General features: G+C 39.6%; 1 pseudogene; it reads left to right on the top strand.

Moving 5' to 3' along the window:
• Positions 1-425: 425 nt before the first annotated feature.
• The window catches only part of LOC109445392 (small ribosomal subunit protein uS15m pseudogene), a 153,159-nt pseudogene continuing 133,627 nt past the window's right edge, over positions 426-19,957 (top strand).

Below are 19,957 nucleotides of genomic sequence, written 5' to 3'. Positions count from 1 at the left end.
TATGGAGGGAAGGAGTCCCTGGGTGACACTGGCAATCTCTCCAGGAAATAAACATTGTGATGGGGCCTTCTTGTCTAGAGAGTTCTCAGGTTGGGTGGCCAGTCTGGAAAGGAGAGAACTGGTGTGGTGTGCCTAGAAACAAGGTGGCAGCTAGCCTATCTAAACCCAGTTCATCAAGGCTATTAGATGTCACGGAAGAAGCTGTGGAAGTTTCTATGACTCCACATGATTGTCACAGAGGTTAGACGAGGAGACAGCAGCCATGATGTTGTGTGGACAGCTGCTAGCTGGCCAAGGCCACAACCCATCTGGAGAGCGTGGTGTGCAGGCTACTGGAGGTAATGAAAAGAACACACAACTACCATCTCTGAGGGAGCTTCATCACTGCAGGTGTGGGATACAGGCAACCAGCATCCCAAGAAAACATGTCCACCATCAACACAGATCACCGGGAACCAGAAAATGACTCGGAGCAACTTTGTCGACCGATGGCAGCCAGCGAACAAAGACCACTCAGCCATGTTTCCCAGCCCTTCTGCCCAGTGGTAAACACAAAAGCATTCTAGAACCTGAAAAGGCAGGAAAGGAGAGGTGAATGAGCAGCCCATGGTCCCTCCCTACTGCGTGTACCTCACACCCCAGTTTCAGCTGAGCTAGGGGTAAAGAGAGACAGGAGGGGAGCTTAAGAATAGATTTAAGATTGGAGTTTCAAACGCGAATGAGATTGGACTGTAAATGCTGAAATGGCTGTTTCACTAACCAATGTTGGCTATAAAGTTATGGAATCTGTTCAGGATATTGGTTGGAGAGGGGGGCGTGAGATTTGAACTACCACATTGGGAGCAGTGATTGAAGGAAAGTAAAACTTTTTCAAATCCTTATTCTGTCACATACCAGCTTTCTGAAATGGGGATAAATTGCAGGATTGTTACAATGACTATGCATGCTTTCTTAGTCCATTCAGGTGGCTATAATAAAATACTACAGACTAGGTGGCTTATCAACAACAGAAATGTATTTCTCACAGGTCTGAGGCTGGGAGTCTGAGATCAGGGTGCCAGCATGGTCAGGAAGGGCCCTCTCCCAGGTCCCAGACTTCTGGTTGTATCCTCACATGACAGAAGAGGCAGGAATCTCTCTGTGGTCTCTTTTACAAGGCCACTAATCCCACTTATGAGGGCTCTGCCCTCATGCCCTAATCACATCCCAAAGTCCCCACTTTCTAATGCCATCGTATTGGCTATTAGGTTTTCAACATATGAATTTGGGGGGACACAAACATTTAGAACATAGAACATGCCTTCAAAATATTTAACATGATACCTCCAGCATTGTTCTTTTTTCTTAGGGATTGCTTTGGCTATGCAGGGTCTTTTGTGGTTCCATACGAATCTGATGATATTTTGTTCTATTTCTTTAAAAAATACCATTGGGTGTACACCTGAAGTCTGTGTGGTTTTGCTAACAATTTTGACCCCAATAAACTTTAATTAAAAAACAAATATTTAACATGGTTCACAAAACATTCTTTGACTTTAGTGAGCTGTGTGGGAAATTGTTGAAGATGTGTGAGACAGAGTATAGTTTTCAAAAATGACTACAGTAATATTTTCGGTCCCACATGCCACACTCCATCAAGAGGTGGAGTCTATCCCCCTCTTGAACCTGGGCAAGGCTTTGTGACTGCCAAATAGAATATAGTGGAAGTGATCCTGTCTTAATTCCAAAGCTAGGTTAGTAAAGGCGATATACCTTCTACCGGACTCTCTCTTTCTCGGGACATTTGCCTTAGGTCTCAGCCACCATGTTGTAAGAAAGCCCAGGCCACATGCAGAGGTCCTCAGGCTGACAGCACCAATGGAGGACTCAGCTGTCAGTCATCATCAACCACCAGATATGAGACTGAACAAGACTTTACGTGAGTCCAGCGGCTGGTCTTCAATTGCCACAGCGAATACCAAGAGGAACAGAAGTGACCTATGTCCACCAAGTCCTGCTCAAACTACATATTTGAAAGCAAAATACTGTCATTGTTTTAAGTCACTACATTTTGGGGTAATCTATGATACAGCCTTAGTAACTGAAATACTGAGGTTGGCAAGTAAGCAGGAGCCAAATGGTAGAAAGCCTTGGAAGCCATAGAAAATGTTTGGATTTCATCCTAAATAGATTGAGAAGACTTTGATGTGATATAATCTAGTTACTGTATTTTGCTGTGTATAATGCACACTTTTTTGCCCAAATTTGTGAGATAAAAATAAGGATGTGCATTATACATGGGTAGTACTAATTCTGTATCTGTATAAATGTTTGTAATTATTCTATTTATGTTTATGAGCTAAAAGTGTAACTTCAGAAATCAATAATGCTATCTGTATGCAAAATAAAACCCTGGAATAGGATAATCGGTTTTGTTTAATGTATGATGAATGTGCAATGGAAGTAATTTCGGCCAATGATTCAAGGAAATGAAACGAAGAGTGACGTATTGTGTCCACAAAGTAAGTGACTGCCTTGATAAGATAGGTGATGCCGACTTTATTACCACAGGGTGAACAGCGTGACTTTTCTCTTCATACACTTTAGGCAGGAGCTAGCGATCTAGATGCTATTTTTAGCTGATAGTTCCAAAAATTATTGGAAAATCCCTTGAAAAATTAAAACAAAAGATTGTTTTTCCAAAGTTTCAGCCAAAAACATTGTGCGCATTATACATGGGAGCACATAATACATGGCAAAATACAGTAAGTTTGGGGAAGATGACTCTTTCCTCCATGAGGAGAGAATAAGTGGGGAGACTGGTTGGGAGGCTATTATAGTAAGTAGTTCAGGGAAGATATGCTGGTGGCTTAGTGTTGGGTGGTAGTGGTGGAGATGGCAAGAAGTTAACAGATTTGCAATACTCTCCACTTAGCAGCCAAAACTCAAGTGTAATACCGTATTTCCCCAAAAATAAGACCTAACCAGAAAATAGGCCCTAGCATGATTTTTTCGGGATGACATCCCCTGAACATAAGCTCTAATATATCTTTTGGAACAAAAATTAATATAAGACCCGGTCTTATTTTTGGGAAAACACAGTATCATCATTGTTAAAAAGCCTTTCTAGGCTATTATCAAAAAGACAAGAAGTAGCAAGTGTTAGTGAGGATGTAGAGAAAAGAGAACCCTCATGCAGCGTTGGTGGGAATGTCGGTTGGTGCACCCATTATGGAAAACAGTATGGAGGTTCCTCAAAAAATTGAAAAATAGAACTTTCTTATAACCAACCAATTCCACTTCTAGGTATTTGTCCAAAGAAATTCAAAACACTAATTTGAAAAGATATATGCACCCCTGTGTTAACTGCAGCATTAGTCACAATAGCCAAGAGAGATGGAAACAACCTAAATATACACAAACAGTTCAATGGATAAAGAAAGTGTGATATACTATATACTGTGTTTCCCCAAAAATAAGACCTAGCCAGACCATCAGCTCTAATGCGTCTTTTGGAGCAAAAATTAATATAAGACCCAGTCTTATTTTACTATCATCTGTTATAGCAAAATAAGACCAGGTCTTTGATATGATATGATATGATATGATATGATATGATATGATATGATATGATATGATATAATATAATAACATAATATAATACCGGGTCTTATATAATTTTTGCTCCAAAAGGCGCATTAGAGCTGATGGTCCTGGCTAGGTCTTATTTTTGTGGAAACGCAGTATATATGTATATATGTATACATACACATACACACACGTACACACACTCTCACACACACAATGGAATATTATTCAGTTATGAAAAAAATAAAGCCTTGCCGTTTTCAACAACATGGATAGAACTTGAGGGCATTATGGTAAGTGAAATAAGTTAGACAGAGAAAGACAACTACTGTGTGATTTCTTCTATATTTAGAACGTAAAACAAAAACAAAAACTGAACCTCATAGACACAGAACAGATTGGTGGCTGCCAGAGGCAAGGGGATGGGCAAAATGAGTGAAGGAGGTCCAAAGGCACAAACTGTGAGTTATAAAATAAACAAGTCATGGCAATGGAATGTATAGCATGATGACTACAGTTAAGAAGACTGTATTGCATATTTGAAAGTTGCTAAGAGACTAAATCTGAAAAGTTCTCATCACAGGAAAAAAATTTCTGTAACCATGTATGGTGATAGATGTTAACTAGACTTCGTGGGAGTATTTCACAACATACACAAATGTTGAATCATTATGTTGTACATCTGAAACTAATATAATGTCTTATGGAAATTAAACCACAATAAAATAAAATCCTTTCCATAGATTTTAGATAGTGGCTATATGGTGCTCGGCACAAGAAGACTTAAAAAATGCAGGCCCTAAAAAGAGACTTGGGGGTGGGAGGAAGGTTCCAGGTAGAGGGTACATTATAAATAAAAGCACAGCAGCCTGAGGTGTTGAAGGATTAGAAATAAGGTCAAGCAAGCAACCCCCTCTGAAGTCTGCACTCACCCCAGTGAATGTTCAATAATGCCTCTGACGGACTGGTTTGTAAAAGCCCTGGTGATATAGCTCGAAGTGCCTCAGGGATCCTGGCAGGAAGTCTCTGTGTCAGCCTTCACTTTTCTAGGATGCATATTTAACACCATTCCTGTAGTAGACAGTGGCAGCGTTTACCTTTCTGTGGCTGGGAACAGTCCACTTGATTTTATCTTTGCCTTCTGTTCACCAAAAAAAAAAAAAAAAAAAAGGCAGTAAGATCCTGCTGGAGAGACAGGAATGGGGGTGGGGGGGAGTGGGGCGGCAGGAAAGGAGACGGAATCAAAAGTGAAGGAGGAGCAAATCAATGGAAACCCAAGGAAAGAAGGACAGGGGTCCTTTGTAAGGTTTTCTATTTGGCAAAAAAAAAAATAAGGCTGGGAATCTGGGACCACTTCAGAAAATATTTAATTAAATCCTAGAAAGAGATGTGACGGGTCAAGACAGTTTCCATAGGGAAATTTAGCCCCCAAATGAGTCTTTTGTCCCATTTCTGAACTTTGCCCACCCATACCTCTGGTCCAGATCTCCTTGGAACTGTATCTCAGGGAAAACCAATCTGCCTAAAAAAAAATCTTCTCAAATTCCGATTAGAATAGAATGGACTAATGGCCACAGGCCAGTATAGCACATTGCCTAAGGGCATGGCGTAAGATTACGCTTCCTGAATTCAAATCCCAGATCTGCCACTTACTAATGAGGCAGTCATGGATCAGTATTTGGGCCTCTCTGTGCGTTAATTTCCTCATTAGTAAAAATAAAGATGAAGCAGTTTCTATGCAGTTTCAGCTTTCTAGGGGTGTTGAGTGAGATATGTTTAGCCCTCGATACAGTAACTGACACATAGTCATGCTCTGTATGTATTAGTTGGCCATCACTTTTTTGGGACTCCTGCTAAGAGAATATAGCATCACGGTTCTACATCATTTAGTTATATTAATGTACCTGTGGAGAGAGGAAAGAGTCATCCCTGGAGGGCAGACTTATTTGTGACTTGGGGAATCGAAATTGGGCAGGGCTCATCTGGGTGATTCTTCAGCTCCTGATAGCATCAACTAAGGTCTCTCAGTGGTACTCAGCTGGTGGATAGACTCTTCTAGAGGGCCTGAGACAGCTTCACTCATATATTTGGTGCCTTGGTGGGAATAACAGGAAGTCTGGGATTAACAGGACCAGAGTGGCTATACATAGTGAGGTCAGAGTGGTCAGCCGTCATCATACCTGATCACTCAGACCCCCCAAGGACAGTGTTTTGAAAGGCCTGGGTGGAATCTGCAATGCCTCTTGGGAACTAGCCTTGTAATCCCAGAACATCACTTGTACTCGTTCTGTTAGTTAAGCCAATAACTAAGGCTAACTAGGTTTACGGGAAGGACATTAGATTTCACCTCTCAATGGGAGGAGAAGTAGAGAATTTCCAATCATCTTTAATCTACCTGACTATCTAGAGCAGGTCTCCTCCCATAAGCTATTATAATATCTTGTACTTTGTAATCATAAATTGCGATTACACATTTATTTGTGTGCTTATTTATTCATTATTTATTATTTCTCTCCCACTAGATCTAAGCTCCATGAAGTCAGGACCAAAATGTCTAGCTCCTATTTGTTTGTTCACTACTATATATATATAGCTTCTAGCCTGGAAACTTGTACATAGAAAATGCTCAATAAATACTAGTGTAATAAATAAGTGAATGTCTTCCCTTCTTGAAAATAAACTCCATAAACGGAGGAACATGTCCATTTTGTTTATTACTATTTTATAGGACCTAACACATAAATAGGTATTCAATAAATCATTTTTCATTAAGTTGAAAAGGCCAAATTGGATGCAGAAAGGACAGGTTAGGAGGCTCTCAAAGTAATCCAGGTTCTGATTGAAGGTTGTGAGAGTGAAACTACAAAGACAAGGATGACTTGAAAGGGCATTAGAGAGTGTTATGCATCGGGGGTTAGGCTCGAGGATGAGTAAGTAGGAGGAATCTAGAATAGAAGGGGCTGCCCCTCATAGAGTACAAGGATACAGGAGAAGAGGTGGGTTTGGGGAAGGAACTGGGGAGGTCAGTTTGAGGTGCTCATAGGACAATTAAACAACCAGGGAGAGCGAGATCTGGATGAAGTGTAAAGGGCACACCATTGCCCTAGTTTGAAGTACAAAGGGGTCAAGATTTCCAGTTGGCAACTCTAACAGGGTGAAAGAAAGTTAAGATGGAACCTTCTGCAAAGAGGCAAAGCCAGAAGAAGAAGGCTGGATCCCAGGCAAGTGTCAGTCAAGTTGTGCCTCCCTGAATATGAGAAGACATGGGACTTGCTCCAGACAGTGTCGGTGGAATCAAAAGCCTGCAATTCATGTGTTGGATTGTATTACATTTATATAGTCTCAGTATTTTGTTTTTCTTTACCTAAATTGCTTAGTAAAAATTGTTTCAAAGTAGGAGCCATCTCTAGAAAAATTTAGAGAACGGGTTTACTGTATGCTTGGGTCAGAGTTGGAAGGGAAAAAGAGTTCACTCTCAAAATCATCACGGGGCTGTGATTGGTACAGAGCAGAAATGATTTTCAGAGATAAGTCAAAATTCAGGGACACTGATCCAGCCCCTTTTCTCTTCACAGAGCTCCTTTTTCCTATGTAAAATCTTGTTGGTTCTAAATTTAAGTTTGTTAAGGGAAGCGGTTTTACTCACTAACATGACACATTATGCAAGCATATGAGTTGATTCAATATCATCTAGCTTCTAAGAAAGATGTGAGATCACCTGTTCAGGCAAAAATTGTACAACTCTCAAAAGGAAAACTGTAGAAACATTAAGTCGTGTTTCACTGACTTTGAAATACAATGTTGGATATTTTTAGCTGAAACTGCTCCTAATTTTGGGTAGGAAGTCAAAGAAAGAACTTTTAAACCTAAAAATCATCATTTTCTAAGCATAAAACCAAAGACAAAAACATTTTTTGAAAAAACACAAAGGAAGAGATTAATTGCTCAATTTAGTTGCATAAACATTTCAGTCTTCTATACATCAAAAAGCTAAAAGACAAAATGAGAAAAAAAATATTTCTCATTTAACCACTAGGTTAAAGCAACATAGCACCATGATTAGAATTTCTAGTTTTGGTATTACCAGGCTTGTATTCAAATCCTGGCTTATTCTACAGGTGTATGAACTTGGACAAGCCAATTTAAAAACTGCCTGAGGCTCAATTTCCTCATGTACAAATTAGACAAAATAATTCCTACTACAAAGAGTTATTGTGAGACTCAAGAGCAGGTCTCCTTGTACAACTGTCCACATTGTTCACCGCACAAGAACTAGGGAGCACAGTTGAAGGAACAAGTAGAAACTAAAAACCACCTCACTTTATACTCACCAAGTCATGTACCCTGGAGCATGACTGTACATTCCTATCTGAGGTAGTAGGAACATTTTCTCATTTGCATTAAGGAGCCATGTGACCTAGCAGTGACCACTTCATAATTACATAAAATACATGAAAATTACATTAAATAATAATTGCGTTAAAATTAATTAAAATAATACATGTGAATCACTTAACTCCATGCCCAGTACATTGCAAGAGTTTATTAAATGGACCTACTACCATTAAGGACAAATAGAAGAAAAATGGTCCTTCAGAATAATAAGTAATGACATGTACAGACAATACAGAAGTAATTAAAATTTCTAATAACCATTAAAAAAATAGGCCATCTCGTAAGTAATCAAAGAAAATTAAATTAAAAATAGAAACTATCTTGCTATAAAAGCACCAAGCTTTTCTAAAAACTAATGATAGCAGAACTGTGAAATGGGCCATGCTCATATTATGTGGATAGTGCAGTGAGTTATTATCCCCCTTCCAGAGAAATTTTACAATATGTATTAGGATTTTGAAAACCACCAATACACTTTATGCCCTGGTAATTTCTCTTATTCAAATTTGGCCATAAAAAGATTCAGAGTTGAGATGCAATTGAGGATATATGTTTGAGACTACATGTTGCACCATTATTTGTAATGGCCAAAGACTGAAAATAACCAAAATGTACAACAGTGAGGGATTAGTTGCTCAAAAATGACTGATAAATTGAACTGAAATAAGAGGGGGAAATGAGGAAGTGTTGTCCCCATCCTTCATAATTTCTTTTGTCCCCTTTTGATTAATTTGCTCCACCACTTTAATTTTTGGGTTATTGTTTTCCTTCTTCTTGTAGAAAGTACGTAAGTGGTGTCTTGGGTCAGTTTCCCCAGAGACAGAGCTTAAGTCATTGATGTGGCTTCACGAGGTTTATACAGACAATGCTCCCAGGAGAAGGGGAGTGGAGAAAGCAGAATGGGGCTGTGGAAGAAGCTGAGCAAGAACGTGGTCTCAGCTGAAGCTTGCCTCAGCCTGAACCCACAGGGAGCTCTGCGGCATGAGGGGTACCCCAGAGCTGGTCCCTACTTGAGAGGAAGGGCTACTCTTCTGTATTTCCATGTCAGTCAGTCATGCGACACAGGATGTGTAGGTGGAGGCATAAAGTCCCAGTGGAAATCAATCTTGTTCCTAGGACAATTGTCTGGAGCAGGGACAGCTGTGAGCCACCAACAGCCAACCCTGCCAACTGGCCTGGTAAAGGGGATCAGGGCAGGGCAGCAGCAGCGTCCACCACATGTGTGGACAGGTTGGGTGTTCGGCCTCAGATCTTTGCCTATGAGCGATGAAGATATTTGTGCAGCATACTTATCAAGTCACCTCAATTACCTGTGGAACTCTGCCTGCCACATACCTGTGTTGTCACTGAGTAATCAGGTAGTATGCTCATTAAACATTATCTCATGGGGAAAGAGTTCTGGCAATCTGCTTCAGTGAAATGCAAGTTAATGGATGTTGTCCACAGCCTGGAAGCTGATATTTTAAAAATACATTCCATACCGGGGGTGCCAAAAAAAAATGTGTACAAGTGGACATTTTGGTCAATGTCGCTCAAGCAGTAGTTCGCCATAATCAGAAGTTTCTGGACGCTGATGGTAACCACTTTGAGCACCTCTTGTAATTGCAGAAATCAAACATGACTTGCATTCATCTTTTGTTATCGATATTTGAGTATTACAATTTTAATACAGTTGTTCTTTCTTAAAATGTGTAAACTTGTTTTGGCACCCTCTGTATATCTTGCAAACCTTCTATGTAATAAAAGGCCTATTGAAAAGCAAGCAATTAAAAACATGAGTGGTGCCAATTTAAGGTTTGGGAAGGTGACAAATTTTAAACAGATTGGCCAGCTTACAAAGACAAAAAAAAAAAAGCTATAGGGCAAAACTGAGCATTCTGCATGAATCTCTGGATTACCCTGTTTCCCTAAAAATGAGACCTAGCCAGACCATCAGCTCTAATGCGTCTTTTGGAGCAAAAATTAATATAAGACCCGATTATATTATATTATATTATATTATATTATATTATATTATATTATATTATATTATATTATATTATATTATGTATTATACCCAGTCTTATATTATAGTAAAATAAGACCGGATCTTATATTAATTTTTGCTCCAAAAGACGCATTAGAGCTGATGGTCCGGCTAGGTCTTCTTTTCGGGGAAATGCAGTATAAGCAAAATGATTTGTCTCCCTAGGAAGCCCAGAGCCACCCAAAAGGCTTTCTGAGAATAAACACAAGTCAGTCGTAGAAACCCTTCGGCCTTCTACCACTACCTAGAGGGAGCATAGCACGGGAGGTCCTAGGGAAAACAGGCTCCCGGGGCTGTCCTTAGCTTGACGTGGCAGGACAGGGGCTGCCAGAGCCAAGGAGCAGCTTGTCGGCTGCTGGCAAGGCCACCTTGGGCCAAGCTGCTTCATTGCGTTAATATTAGCCAGGACGGCGCACTCCAGCTCACAGTTAGTTATATGCATGGACAAGGATAATTTTCTTTTCACACAATGAGAAGGTATAAACAAGTGGAGTGAACACTGCTTGGCCTTATCCAGTTTCTTCCTTACCAACCCCAGAGCCGATCCACTGAGAAGTATCCAGTCTATGCTCTTGTTGGAGGTGTTCGAATAATAATCTGCGATTCTTACACTCAAAGAAGTCCAGCTCATACACCTTCTCTCTCTCTCTCTCTCTCTCTCTCTCTCTCTCTCTCTCTCTCTCTGTCTCTGCCCCACCCCCACCTCCTTCCCTCACCAGCTCCTTTTCCTAAGTGCCTGTCTCAGTATAAAACCACCCTTCCTTAAAAGAGAAAAACAAGTTTCTCAAAGGTTCTCTCACTGACCCAGATCAGGAGTGAGGTAGGAAATGTACATACAAATTCTGCAAGTGTGTACCGACCACCTACTATGTTCCAGGCCCTGAGTTAGGCCCAACAATCACACAGATAGGTTAGACATGGACCCTCAGGGCCTTTTTATCTACTGAAGACAAACATATTAAAACTAGTGCAGCCTTTGAGTCTCAGGTGTGTTAGAATGATAAATTTTTCTTCCCTAACTCAAGGTGATTCTATTTCTAGCCCTCAATCTGCCCCAGTGACAGAAACATCATTAACCTGGGGTTTGTTTCCTGCTGTTTTCCCTAGAGTTGTGCATCATTTCCAGGAGGTTAACATACAGTCAAGGAAGGGACACAGGGACTTTGGTCACCATCTAATCATAGTGGCTGACACAACATGCCTCTGTCATCTTTGGTCTACTGGGGAGGAGGGGTGGCAGTGGGGCCCTCAGTCCATTTTTAAAAGGTAACTGTGACATAGGATGGAAAAGTAGAGTAGGTGTGGGGGGGGGGGGTGCGGGGCGGGCACTGTAGGCAGGAAGATGAATCGGAGGTTTGCTTAACGTATCCAGGGAAACAGTGATGAATTTGGTCTGGATTAGGCAGTGATAGTGGAAGTAGGGAAGAGGCATGGAGAAGAGTTTGTGAGGCAGAATCGGTGGGATTTGTGACTGATGAGATGCTGGGTTAGGGAGAGGATGGCACGGAGGATGACACTTAGGTTTTGGCTTTAAGTGATTATGTGGCTGGTGCCACTCTCACCAGCAGGTTGGATGTGGAGGAGGGCTCCCGCCTGGCCGAGTTCAGGGCACTGGTGAGTTCCACGTTGATGATGATATGCTGAGGAGATGTGTTGGTGCAGATGTCCAACAGATGTCTCAGCAGGAAGTCACAGATGCGGACATCCTCAGAACCCAGGTGTCAGTTCTTACCACGTATAATACACGAACAAGGCCACCAGGCAGAACTCGGAGCCCGAGAAGAGAAGAGAGCAGAGGACAGAGTCCTGCAGGACATCAACATGTAAGGAGCGGATACAGGAAGTGAAAATGATGAGATAGGAACAGGGTGAGCACAGAGGCTATTTTAGATGCATCAAAGGAACAGAGTTTCCACCAGGATGTTTTCCAGCAGAATCAAATGCTGCATGGGACTGAATGGAAGCAGAACAGAAGCCCTTAGATCAGGCACTAACCCCACTGCTAGGTTAACCCACCTCCATCACACACTTAAAGAGCCAGTGATAACTAGCTAATACATATTTTTATTTCGTTGCATTTACCATTTGAAAGGTGCTAAGAAGCAGAAGGGAAAAGGAGCACCAAATAGCCTTGTTAGGTCAAAAAGGGGTCCTCATCTTATAAGTCAGTTGCCCCCTACACAGGGTGAATTGTATCTATACATGTAGTCTCACGAAATTCATTAAGATCCCTTCATTTCTGTTCCCCAGGGGGTAACTGTGTGCCATGAGCTGGCAGGGGAACCTTCAATAGGAGAAGGCTCCCTGATAGCATGTGGGTTACTTGGGCTGTGATTGAAAATCACATTTACTTAAGAACTGTGCCCATTCCTTGGTCTATGGGCAAAGTACGGTACCTCCTGCAGGGCCACCCTCTTGAGAAATATCCACTTTGCGTGATCTCAAGAGAAGCTAATACACCCAACCCTGAGTTCTCTGCCGTGGAATTTTAAATTCTCATCATTAGCCAGGCCTTTAAAAGGTTTCTGAAGACCATGATGTACAACAGGTACAGATAACCAGGACTAATAACGAAAAGAATAAGATTTCCACGTCCTATTGCAGCTTACATTGCTAGCCTACCCTCTCACCCTCATCTTCTCCGCTTCGATGAGCCAGTGACACCGGCCTTGCAGTTCCCCAAATAGTCAGTCTCTTTCTTACCTCCAGCCCTTTGCACATGATCTGCCCCCTGCCTAGAATGTTCTCACAGGATTCAGTTTAAATACTCTTTCCCCAGAGGCTGAGGAGCTGAGAAGAAATGTAAGGAAAAGGATGGAAAGCAACTAGTTTTGGAGAAGCCATTGAGAGAATTGAATCTGATTTGTCTAAGAGTGGATACACACTGAAAAATTCCATCTGATCGGGCTTGGCAGAGACTCAAATATGGTTTGATGAGATGCCTGGAGGCATGAGTGTGGAACTGACGACTTCCCCAAATCCTCTGCAGAACAATCTAGAATATAACATGCCCAAAACTGCCAGTTATGAGAGGTCAGAGTAAAGAAGTTTCTGACCCCTTTTTTCTCTTGGAGATCACCCAAAACAACAAGGAAAAGGAGAAACAGAACACAAATTCCATTTCTGACAGAAGTAGGCAGCATGTGTAAAGCTGAACCACAATATATGAGGAAGAGTTGCCAAAGGCAGAGGAAATTAAAAGAGTTCTGGAAGATGCTGAAAACACAAAGTAAGCGTAAGGGACAAAATTAACAATCCTTTCTTTGGCTCAAGGAAAGGGGATATGAGCTGGCTGGTAAACTTCCTTGGATTCTGGAGAATGACAGAAGTAGTGGGGCCAAATAGACTAAAGTGGAAATTATATGGATAACATTTTCTGATTAAAATGCACTTAAACTGGAAATGAATGACAAAGGTCTTTGAAACACTATATGTCAGAATCTATGGGGTACAGCTAAAGCATCTCAGAGAAAAATTCAATCTGAAGCACTTATATTATAAATAAGAAAGAATGAAGAGAAATGAATTATACACACATTCTCAAGGAGTTATAAAAAGACTAATGAAATAAGCCTAATAAAACAGAAAGAAATAATAAATAAAAACAGAAATCAATGAATTGTATACTAAGAAAATAGAAAAAAACTATATAAAGAAACATATAGATAAGAAAAAGAGACAGACCAATAGGCATTTGTTTTGAGAGAGGGGGAAAAAATCACCCAATAAAATAGAAAAACATAAGTTAAATTAAGGGATAAAAGTATTAAAATGAAAATGGAAAAATATACAGATCGATAGAGCTATTAAAAGAATCATGTGACTATTTTGATCTATTCTATGCAAATATTTTTAAAATCTGAACAAAAAATAATTTGAAAACATGAATGGAGGATTGTCCAATGAAACATAAATTACTAAAAACAAAACCCAAAGAGACAGATGACTTAAATGAACCGATTACTGTTTTTTGGGAGGGAAAAAACTAGAAAAAAAATTGTCAAATAGCTACTCGTTGCAAAAATACCCAGTCCATATGGTTTCAAAGGAAAAACTTTCCAAAATGTTAAGAAATAGCAAAACCAATGTTACTTAAATCGTTGTACAATATGGAAAAAGAAATAAGTTTCAAAATTCATTTTATGAAATCACAACATTGGCTCCCAGACCCAACAAAGATAACACACCGAAAAGAAAACCACAGACTGATCTCATTTACGACTGTGGACAAAAATACCTAACATAAAATATTAGCAAATAAAATCCAGTAATAAGTTAGAGAACTAATATAACATGATTAATTGGAGTTCATGCCAAAAGGAAAAAGACAACTGTGTATATTATAAAACATATAACTACAGTTAATCATAATAATCAGTCAACTTGAAAAATTATAAGGTATCCACATACATGCTGAAAAATAATCAGATAAGATTCACCTCCGTTCTTGATTTTAGTTTAAGGTATCAATCATCCTGATTTGTCTGGGAGTGAGGTATTTCCCAGGATAGTCAACATTTAATGATAAAATAGGGTAAGTCCCATGCAAAAGAGACAAGTTGGTTATGCTGATTTCCATAGAAATAAAAGTATACTTCCTTTTCAGTAGAGACAGGGATTAACATGGCTATGGAAAGACATACATCTCCACCCAGAATGCAGCATCAGGGAAAGACTACAAACATTATCAATAAAGTTGGTAACAGGTCAATGACATCCACGAATACCACATTATTTAACATTTTTATGGAAGTACTAGCTAACACAATTATCTAAAAGAATAAAATTTAAAATATAAAAAAATTAGGAGGAAATAAAATTTCCCATCATCTGTAGATAATATGATTATATACCTGGAAAGACTAAGAGAAGCATAACTCTTAGGCCATAATGATTTCAATTGAAAACAGGTAAGGTGGTTGAGTGTATAATAATTAATAATAATAATACACAGAACAAGTAGTATTCCTATATAAAAACAGCAAATTGTTAGAAAATATCATAGAAGAAAAGATACATATTACAAAAGCAACAAAAATATGAAACATCTAGGAATGAATTTGGATGTAATTGATTCAAATTAACAAGAAATATGCAAGATATAGGAAGGAAATTTAAACTGAGGTAAGTATGGGGAAAAGTTGAAGAAATGAATATGCATACCCTGTCCTTGTATGAGAAGACTCTCAATTCTCCCCAAAGTAATTTATATATGTAACGTGACGTGATGGGAATAAAAATACCAACAGGACGTCTTTCTTAAAACTAGACAAACTGAATTTGAAATGTCTGAGAAACTGGAGTCTAGGGCTTTGCATAACACAGCAGAACTTCCAAAACATAATTATTCATCTCTCTCCAAAGCTACCCATCACAGCACCCGTTTCTCTTCCTTTTCTTTTTTCCCTTTCTCTTTCTCTCTTCCCCCACCCCCCGCACTTTCCCCTACCCCAACCCTTGCTGGTTTCCTCATCATCTCCGGTAACGCTTCCAGTATCATCCTTTTCCACTTAATGCAATTTGGCCTGCTTTCAAGTTCCATTTCTCTCTTTTCCAGCGCTCCCCCTGCTCATGAGAGAGAGGGAGATAAGTAACTGCAAGTTAAATGTTGATATCCTTTCAGCAGCCAGTAGAAACCCTGACTCAAACTGAATTAAGTAATGAGAAAATTATTATAACTATATACTTATTGTAACTATATAACCATAGATCTTTTATATAAATATAGAGTCCAGAGGTAGGATGAGCTTCAAATTTAATCAAATCAGAGGTGCAGCAATGTCATCAAGAAAACGATTGCTTTCCATCTCTCCACTCTACCAACCTTGGGGTTGACATCACTCTTGGGCTAATGGAAAATGGCTACCTTCTCTCCTTGTAGCTCTTTAAAGATCAGTGAAATTGTTCCTGGAAGCCCTGCAGCATACTGTCCCTCACACTTCACCACCGATAATCATCTCTTCCTGAATCGATAATGGATGAGGGGAAAGGAATTACCAGTGTTGACCCAGGATGGATGGTGGCTATCCAATTGCAATGCCCACCACAATGTGCGACCCATAATAAGATTCTATGTCAAGTCATGTCCATTCTGTATGCCTCAGCTTCCTTCTCTGTAAATCTGGATCGTTTCTGAGTTGCATTCTGACTCTAACAATCAATGACTCGTGAGTCTTTGAGAGAAACAACGTGCAATGAAAATAACATAATCTCTCTGATTTTCTAATTTATCATCTGAAAATGAGGTAATAATACCTACCTCACAGAGCTGTTGACAGGATTGATTGACGTCATGCAGTTAAAGGGTCCTGCACTAAGTGTATCACATTGCAGTTACTCAACAAATGACATAATGATGATGATGATTGTATTTATTATGCAGAGACGATGCTGATTTTTCTAAGAAAACTTAAAAACTAATACAGGGGGAATAAGGAGTTGTTTTTGAAAGAAAACAAATTAATTCTCTCCGAGTTTGTTTTGTTTTGGGTAGCCCTTTAAATTAATTCTTTTAAAGTCATCTTTTGAACTGAAAAGAGCTTCATCATTTTAAGACGTATTTCCAGAAGGGAAATTACATTTGGATTGTTATGCCCTTATCACCATTAACTGTTATTTGCATCCAAAGAAGAAAACATATCATTTAAATTCCAGATGCTGACGGTATAATCTATAATTTATCCTTTTATGGGCACAAGCATGTTTCCTTATTGTTCAGTTCTACTCTGCCTGCATTTCCCAAATCACTGGTGCATAAAATTATTAATTTAAACAAATGGTTTTCAGCTCTGTCTTTATGCCACCTTTGGGCTAGGATGCAGTGGCCAATGATTCAAATAAGCAAAATAATCCACTAACCTTACTGTATTCTCCAAGAAAGGCCTTTGCACCAATACATTCAGGGAGCAGGAAATGCTTTACTCAAGAGTAGGGAGAAATCACATTTATTAAGTCCTGTGGGGAAATTTTGGTAAGAACCACTTATATAGCAATGTAGGGTCAACCCCTTTTGAAAAGGAATTACCACAGATGCAAATTATTTATGATTGACCAGAAACAAAATAAATAGACCACTTCACCCATTGAAAGGTACTTGACTCATTTAGGCTATGAAAACTTCAGTGATTTTGAAAAGCAGAAAACTAAGCTTTCCCTGCCAGAGGATTCTATTATTACCTTAGCTCGACCCCAGTGGATTTAAATAATTCAGGTCAGAGTTTCATGATCAATCCCATGTAAAGGTGCAGATGCTCATTGTGAGAAGAGTTAGAGAAAAGATGTTTATTAGTGGCTCGGGTTATAAATATAGAGTCTCCAAGAGACTTGCCAGGCTCTCTGTCTACCCTGAGAACTGAAACCAGCAAACTTTCCTATCCTTATGCTAAACAATACTGGGACTGAGTATTTCTTCTTTTTGATTGTCAATTTAATTGAGAAATATTTATGCACATACATTTTTCCCTCAGTGCTAAACAATACTGGGGCCAGTAAAAAATAAATTAAAAATTAGCTACTCGATCCCACAACGAAACAGTTTACTTTTGAAAACGAACAGCTACATATCAAATAAGACCCTCACCTTTACATTGTATAAAATATTATGTTAGAAACTATGCCCAATACCAATTAGGTCTCCGCCTTGTAAGACTTTCCTTAAAATCGTCTATCCCAGGTCCTAAACCCAATAAATATCTTCCCTGACTTCCCCTTCTGAGATATTACTAACAACGTCGAGGTAGTATTCTCCCTATCTGCAGTAAGTCTGAAAAACTTAGCTTTCTTTGACCAACAGGCTTTTCTAGTGGTCTTTTTGGAGTGTTGACAGCCAACTACTCTTTCCTACAGAAAAACATCTCTCAGAGGATACCACAGAGATGAACAAAGCATTTTCGATCCTATTTCCCATAAATCCCCATTTCCTGGTCAACCATAATTAATAAATATTTACTGTTTTCTACCTACAGAGCGCTATAGCAGGTATTGTGTCACTGTCAAATAAAGGCTGTTTCCTTATGGGCCTGTGGGAAGCTTGGGAACAGATAAAAGACTGAGAAGCCAGCAAACATGAGCAGCCAGTGCTTGTTTCATATATACAGGATGACTGGTACAGACGTTAGTGCCAGGAGGGCTCAGAGGAGGGATAACCCTGAGGCCCGGGAGATGGACAAGCTGCTGGAACCCACGGCTTACACTTTCTCTCCCACTCAGAGCCTCCCAGGATACTCCTCATCTCTACTGCAGACCCGTCTCCTGAAGCCAAAACATGACTGTTCATAATTCATGACTATACTTGATGAATTTGCTTCCCATTCAAATTTCAGGAGGCAATAAAAAATGTTTGAAGGAAAATCCAGTTAAGTATTCAAAGGATTACAAGGGCCAGGAGGGACCAGAAGAGATCTATCCTCAGTCCTTCCTTGTCGCCATTTACACGTAAATTCTGCCCAATCACATTATATAGCTATTTATTCATTTGGATGCTTATTTCTTCAAAAGCCAAGGAATCATCAAAGACTTTTATGTGGCATGGAGAAATTATCTTAAATACAGCTTCTGTATTTATTCTCAAAAAGCAACCAACAATTTCACGGGCATGAAATACAAAATGTCAAAAGCATATCTAGAGACACTTCCAGACTGTCTCCTCCTCTCAGCAAGCAACTAAAAGGACAAAGCAATTAAATAAAATCAAACAGCAGCAGAGTGTAAAAAACCATCCCACGCCATATTGCTCTTCAAGGTTCTACCCACCAACAAGTACTTTTCTCTCATTGCTTCAATTTCGTTGACTTGTACCATCTAACAGTTCGATTTGGAGACCGTTTCTTGGATCTGACTCCTTGACTCAGCTCTGCCACTAACCAGTGATGTGAATTTGGACATAACCCCTTTGTGCCTCAGTTTCTTCATTCAAAATAATGAGGCTATTAATTCTGACCACCTCGTAGATTATAGGAAGTATGAAATTATGACAAGAATTCAATACTGTGTGTACAGTGTTATATGCTATGCTTAAACAATTATGCTTCAGTAATAAACAATCCCAAAACCTTAACCCAGCAAAAATTTATCTCTTATTCATGCTACATGTTCAACTCGGATCTCTAGCTTCCCCAATTCATGCTAATACACTGAATAAAAGAATGTGGCAAAAGTCACATCGCTTTTAAAGATTCTACCCTGAAGTGACTCATATCAGTTTCACTAATATTTCATTGGTCACAGCAAGTCACATAGCTATGTCTACTTTCATAGAGGTGGAAAAGGAACTCTCATGTATCATGTCCCTGGAATGAAAGAAAAAACCAGCATATTTCTGACCAGTCTTAATGGCTACCAAGACATAGAACATGTGCTAACTATTATGGTTGCTGCTGTCATCAACAACATCTTTATGGAATGTCAGAGCTGGAAAGGCCTGGAGTTCCACTGCATCCCATGCACTTATTCACTCAATATTTATACTGATAATTAGTCAATATTTTTTTAGGGCTGTTATGTAAAGAATTTGGTCTTTGTCCCAGGTTCCTAGGAGGGAGTTTCTACACCCTTGGAATCTCCTAAGTGATAGGAGTGTCTTTGTTATTTATGGTGGGCCTCTAGGACCTCACCTGAGTTTGTGTAATGAGGTGACACATGGTAGGCCCATAGTTAGTTTCAGGATAGGGGATAACGGAGCTGGAAAGACCAATCATGTGATACGAAGGTTGGGCTTTGAGCCACATGATATCAGCTCAGACTTAGGAGAGGAGAAGAAGGCTAGAGAGCAAGTTCAACCAACCTCATGACCAGTGTTCAATTAATCATGCCTATGTAATGAAACACCAAAAATAACTCTGGACACCAAAGCTCAAGTGAGCTTTCCTGGTTGGTAATTATATATCGATATGCTGTCAGGGTGACATGTTCTGATCCTATAGGGAGAGGACACACAAGCTCCCTGTTTGGGACCTTCCCAGATCTTGTCCT

The sequence above is a fragment of the Rhinolophus sinicus genome, chromosome 5, assembly GCF_057876585.1.
Source record: "Rhinolophus sinicus isolate RSI-liver-muscle chromosome 5, RSI-T2T, whole genome shotgun sequence".
Taxonomy (NCBI): domain Eukaryota; kingdom Metazoa; phylum Chordata; class Mammalia; order Chiroptera; family Rhinolophidae; genus Rhinolophus; species Rhinolophus sinicus.
Note: the sequence above shows the minus strand (reverse complement) of the source record. Positions and strands in the feature narration are given on the sequence as shown.